The sequence below is a fragment of the Anser brachyrhynchus genome (assembly GCF_964034855.1).
Source record: "Anser brachyrhynchus genome assembly, chromosome: 3".
Taxonomy (NCBI): domain Eukaryota; kingdom Metazoa; phylum Chordata; class Aves; order Anseriformes; family Anatidae; genus Anser; species Anser brachyrhynchus.
The window spans coordinates 55,186,391-55,191,521 of NC_137696.1; the positions used below are offsets into that span (position 1 = coordinate 55,186,391).

The window sequence follows — 5,131 nt, forward strand, 5'->3', positions numbered from 1 at the left end:
GTATCTCTTTTATTTCTGGTCGTTCTGCCATAGTTAGTACAATTCTAATAAAAGAAATTGCAAATCATCAGACTTGTATATGCTTCTCTAAAAAAAGTCAATGAATTCATGCACAAAACTGCTTGTTTAGAAACAAAAGGTCACCAGAAGGTTACCGCAGAGCTCTACATGTCTGTGAGGCCCTATAGAGGAGCTATTTTCTTTGAGGGCTCTGACACCTATGTGTGCAAACCAATACATCATGTACTCCAGAGACACAAGACACAGCTTGTCCTGAAGCCAAAGCAGGAGTATCTGCTACTCAGAGGACTTGAGTGGAACACTAACTTTTTTTTGTCAACAGGCTGGTTCAAAGTCATTTGAGGTCAGTAGTGGCCTGAACCTGCAGACCAAGTCGAGGAGCTGTAGACAGCCTGGGGAAGCTTGCATGGGCACAGCTATACCACGGGTCATTTTCTACCACTCCAAATCAAAAGGTTTATAAGAACTAAGTATCATTCACAAAGAGATTCTGTCTGAGAACAAAGTCTTAGTCGCATATGCTTTTAGTCATACAAGAGGATACACTCAGCAACAAGAACAATGAAAGAAAGTTATGGGGTTTAAACCTGAACATTTCAATCTAACACCTCGGGGGTTTTATTAACTCCTCCAACTGTACTTACATTTCAGAGCCATTACCGGCAATGCCAATGCATTTGCTGGTCACATCCTGAATGGGAAAGATTGCTTGTACGTAATAGAGTATGAAACAATAGGATGATAAAAGACATACTAGAAGATATTTAAGGAATTGAAGTCAGGCTTGAAACATACCTTTTTAATTCATAAGCTTGAAAGATTTCTGTTTTGTTATGTCTAATATTTGCAGATATGACAAAAGAAAATGTCCATATTTGCCTTTTCAGGCCTATATTTATGTCTGTAGTATATAAAATATTTATATTTATTTATTATATAGAAATAAATATATATTTGTCAGAGCTTACTCTCTCATGTTGAGCAACTTTCTACATGCAACTGAATTTCTCAGCAACATTAAATTTTGGTGAATGGCAGGTGCGAGGACAACTACTGTGGCTATTACAAAGAACAATTAACACAACTGTTGTCTCTTTGTGACAAAACTGGAACAGACCTATCATGAGCAGATAAATCAGAGACAGTTTTGGCATTACAAAGAAAGACACAAAGCTGTCAATGTGATACTGAAGAGAACAATTCTACTAGGAAGAAAATGTAACCAGGAGAGCAATTTTACAATGAACGCTCAGATTTAGAAGTTTATAGCAAAAGCAGCGTACAGTAACACTGTATTTTTAAGCTATTTGTAAATTTGGCCTTTAATAGTAATTTCCCTCTTTCTTTCTTTCTGAGCAAGCTCATTCAACCAATGCTCTCTGCAAAGAGAAGATAGGCCACTTATTCATAATAAATGCTTCTGCCTGTAATCACAGGTCAAATCTGGCATCCTGCACACTCCTTTTTTCCAAGAACAAAGCCTTCCCTCTCTCCAAGCCCCATATATAGTGATCTAGTTCTTGAGAGTGATGCTGGGGAACTCCACTGAGCAATGCCAATGAATCTCTCAGCATCTTGCTTGGACCAGGGAAGGGAATTCCCAAACTGCTTGGTCATCTGGGGAAAGACCTTGATATGCATGGCATTGCCGTGGTACAGAGATGTCCAGTTCTCCAAAAAGAGTGAATTTCAAAAACAAGGCTGAGGATTAAGGAAGACCTTTCACTATCCATAATAAAACAGATCAGGATTCAGAAATTCTACCCCTTTCACACCCTTGCAACATACCCAGGACTGGACATCCAGGTCAGCTGCAGAGACGAAAATAAAACTTTGCTTCATTGGTTGGGCTCTCAGCCCATAATTCCCTTCAGTCACAGCTGTGCAGGGAAGTTACTAGGGCTTTAGCTATCTCTTCTCCTTCATAAACACATGTGCTGGAGGTTTGGGAATGTCCAGTTAAAGATATTGTGCAATACTAAACAGAGAGGTCTGTGGAAAGAATCAATAGGCATAGGGCTTCATTTGTAGCCCTAAGATTTCCTGTGGCGGGCCAATTTCTTGTCTGGAAGCAAGGGAATGAATCTTTTCCAATTTATGGCCCTAAGACATTGTAAACACTGACAACTGGGTAAGACCGAAGAAGGCCTGTGCTCATATGTAGACTAAGACCTCATTGTCACTTTGTTCCAAAACCAAAAAAAAATCTCCATGGCAAAAATCTGCCTTACTCCACAAAGAGAAAATGGGGTCAACTACAGTGAGTCGGTGCTGACCACATTAGGCTGCACATTTTGAAAAAGATGTAATGCCATGCATTTTTAAGGATCTCTTACTGTCCCCCACCAGTTCTATTCATGTGGGTGAGTAACGGCAAGAGAGCTGTCATTATACTAATACAAATAAAAGGAGATTCAAGTCCCTTTAAGACAACTACTGCTGGATAACTCTCTGTGATTACATGAAGACCAGGTCTGCAGATAAATCCTGCAGGAAAAGCTGAGGAGCCTTTGGGTCTCACATTAACAATGGTCGGTATGGAATATGCCCTGCTTGCCACGGTGCCATAACATCCTTCTTTTCCCCAGTGTTAGAATAGGGTAGGTTAGGTCCTATTAGAAAAAAATAAACACAATGGTTAATCACTTATTTATGCCGTTAAATGCATTCTGTTAGTAAGGTGACATTGGATTGCCAGATTTTGAATCACAAGATAGACTAAACAGGATTTAATAGGATCACATGTTTTTAAAGGTTTTGTGCTTTGTCTTTTTAAAGGAAGTCCATGCTGTCGTGTGGACAGCTTACATAACAAGGTCTGAAGCAATAAATAGCATTTATATCTGGAATCAGAAGCATGCCCTAGTATTGTTTTTGTCAGACTTTGCCTGTTGGGTACATTTGCAATCTTGTGACTTTCAGACCCAGCATCTGGTTTTGAGTCAATCTCCAGAACGTCCTTCTAACTTCTTCAATTTCTTCCCTTGCTTGATGCCAGCATGCTGGCATTTCAGATATATCTTTAAAAAAACAAGCTGGTTCATAAAATCTTGTCATGAGGCAGCTGCCATTAACATGTAAACATCTACCACCTGAAACCTGTCAAGAATATATTGTATTTTGTGTCATAATATCTCACAAGCACTGAGAATATCATATAACATTTTCTCTTCTGATCTACGGAATATTTTTCCTCTGTGCTTTGACTAATAAATCTTCTTGCTGTTACCATAATGCTGTAGGATTCCACAACATAAACACTTTTAAAGGAATCTGTTCTTCTGGATGGAATATTATATTGCTCCCATTAGAAAACTCCTCTTCAATTTCAAGAGCACATAATTCATTACTGAATGCTTGTAAATGTCATCTAGTTGTAACTCCTCTAGGAACAAGTAATAGCCTGTGCTTTCTGGTCCCACATTACATTGTCTGATCAGAGAGAGACAAATTCTTTGCTGTTTGTTTTCCTTTGGGACTACAGATGCATTATTTAAGATATGAACTACTATCAGTACAGATTGTTTTTTTCTATGCACAATGCTGGACATGCTGCTCTAAAAATAATACGAAGTATCACTCAAAATAATATAGACAAAACTCAAATTGATTTTGATGGGACTTTTGCCTGTTTAACCATGGTTAAATAGTTTGATATCTAGCTGTAAACTTAAGGCTAAAATACAAACCTTCACTATGGCTCCTTGGTTGCATTTCTGCTGAGTCACTGCACAAGCTTGCAGTAAGAATTATTGTTGTAACTGGGAATGCAAGGGCCCCGTGGCTCAGTGCCTTGCTCAGAGCTACACACCAATGAAATGACTACAACTGGGGTTCAGAAACTCCTAGGTGAGGAACCCCCTATCAGCTTTTCAGGGTGACCCAGCAGTAACATAACTTTACCTTTGTCCTCACATCACACACCCACAGAAAAACTTACAGGCTTGCAGACAGCTGCAGTATTGTGACAAATCTGGACTTTTTGCAGTGTAGGAAAACGTAGTTGTAAGAGACACCAACAAATCTGAACATCTGGATCCTAAACATTGCTTCCGCTCCTTCTCCATTCATTAATACAGATAGTGTTTCATCCTTGACAACTTGTGGGCAGCTATATAAAATCAAAGGTATGGAAAAGCTAGATTCAAAGGTCACAAATCTTTTACTGTGGAGCTGATTGTGTCAGGCACTGAAGAGACTTAACTAAACTGCAAGATCCAGTGGCGAGACTTGATATTCACGCATCCCACAAAATAATCAAAATTAGAATTCCAGGAACCAAAATTAGGTTGAGAAAAGTAGAAGTGAGAGTTTACTATTTTTTTAAAATAATAAAATGGTTTATTATTCAGAAGAATATTTAGCAAAATTCATTGACACCACTTCACTGTAGAAAGCCCCAACCTGCACTTCATTTTTAAATAACCACTTTGAATTTTCACATCACTTTATAAAAAAATTTTGTTTTTCCAGACTTGACAGAAAATACAGAAAGTGAAGGACTGCAAGGAAAAACATTTCTCTTGTTCTTCTGTATCATCTGTTTTCTTTGAGCAATGGAATAAGATGAAAAAAAAGGCAAAAAGGGAGAAAATGTAAATTTTTTGAAATAAAAATAACAATTTAATAATTAAAAGTCTGAAAGAATAATTCTGTGAGTGTTCAAACTAAAATAATCTTCTGAAAAGTAACAGTCACATGTTGACGATGTGCCCTATTTCAAGCAGTACTGAACTAAGCTAGCCTCTCTGCACCAGGTCTCCTTCAGTAAGTACAAAACTTACCTTGAAAACAGAGAGGCATCTAAATACACGCCAGCGCAGGTCTCAGGTGGGCACAGACATACCTTTGCCCTTTTCAGCAGAGCACCTAAGGGAAATCAAACTCTAGTGCCTGCCTGTAAAAAGGCTAATCTAGAGTAAATTAATTATTATGTGCCTGGCCCTCACCTTTGGGCTTAGTGCCCAAGGGGGCTGCTTTGGCCCAGCTGCAGCAGGAGATGGAGCAGGACCTCTCTCTGCTGCCATTCCTGATGCTGCACTGTTGAGATATTGATGTGATGTAATGCTGAGAGGGAACAAAGCTCTCAGAAGTGTTTTGATGCCAGTTG

At 38.8% G+C, this 5,131-nt stretch overlaps 1 long non-coding RNA gene across 1 annotated transcript; it reads right to left on the reverse strand.

Annotated features, from left to right (window-relative positions):
• Positions 1 to 798: 798 nt before the first annotated feature.
• LOC308192653 lies at positions 799 to 4,910 on the reverse strand. The gene is made up of 3 exons (XR_013948965.1): positions 4,806 to 4,910; positions 3,962 to 4,132; positions 799 to 2,633 (listed from the first exon to the last, which is right to left on the reverse strand). It is a non-coding gene; the product is annotated as an uncharacterized lncRNA (long non-coding RNA).
• Between the last annotated feature and the right edge of the window lie 221 nt (positions 4,911 to 5,131).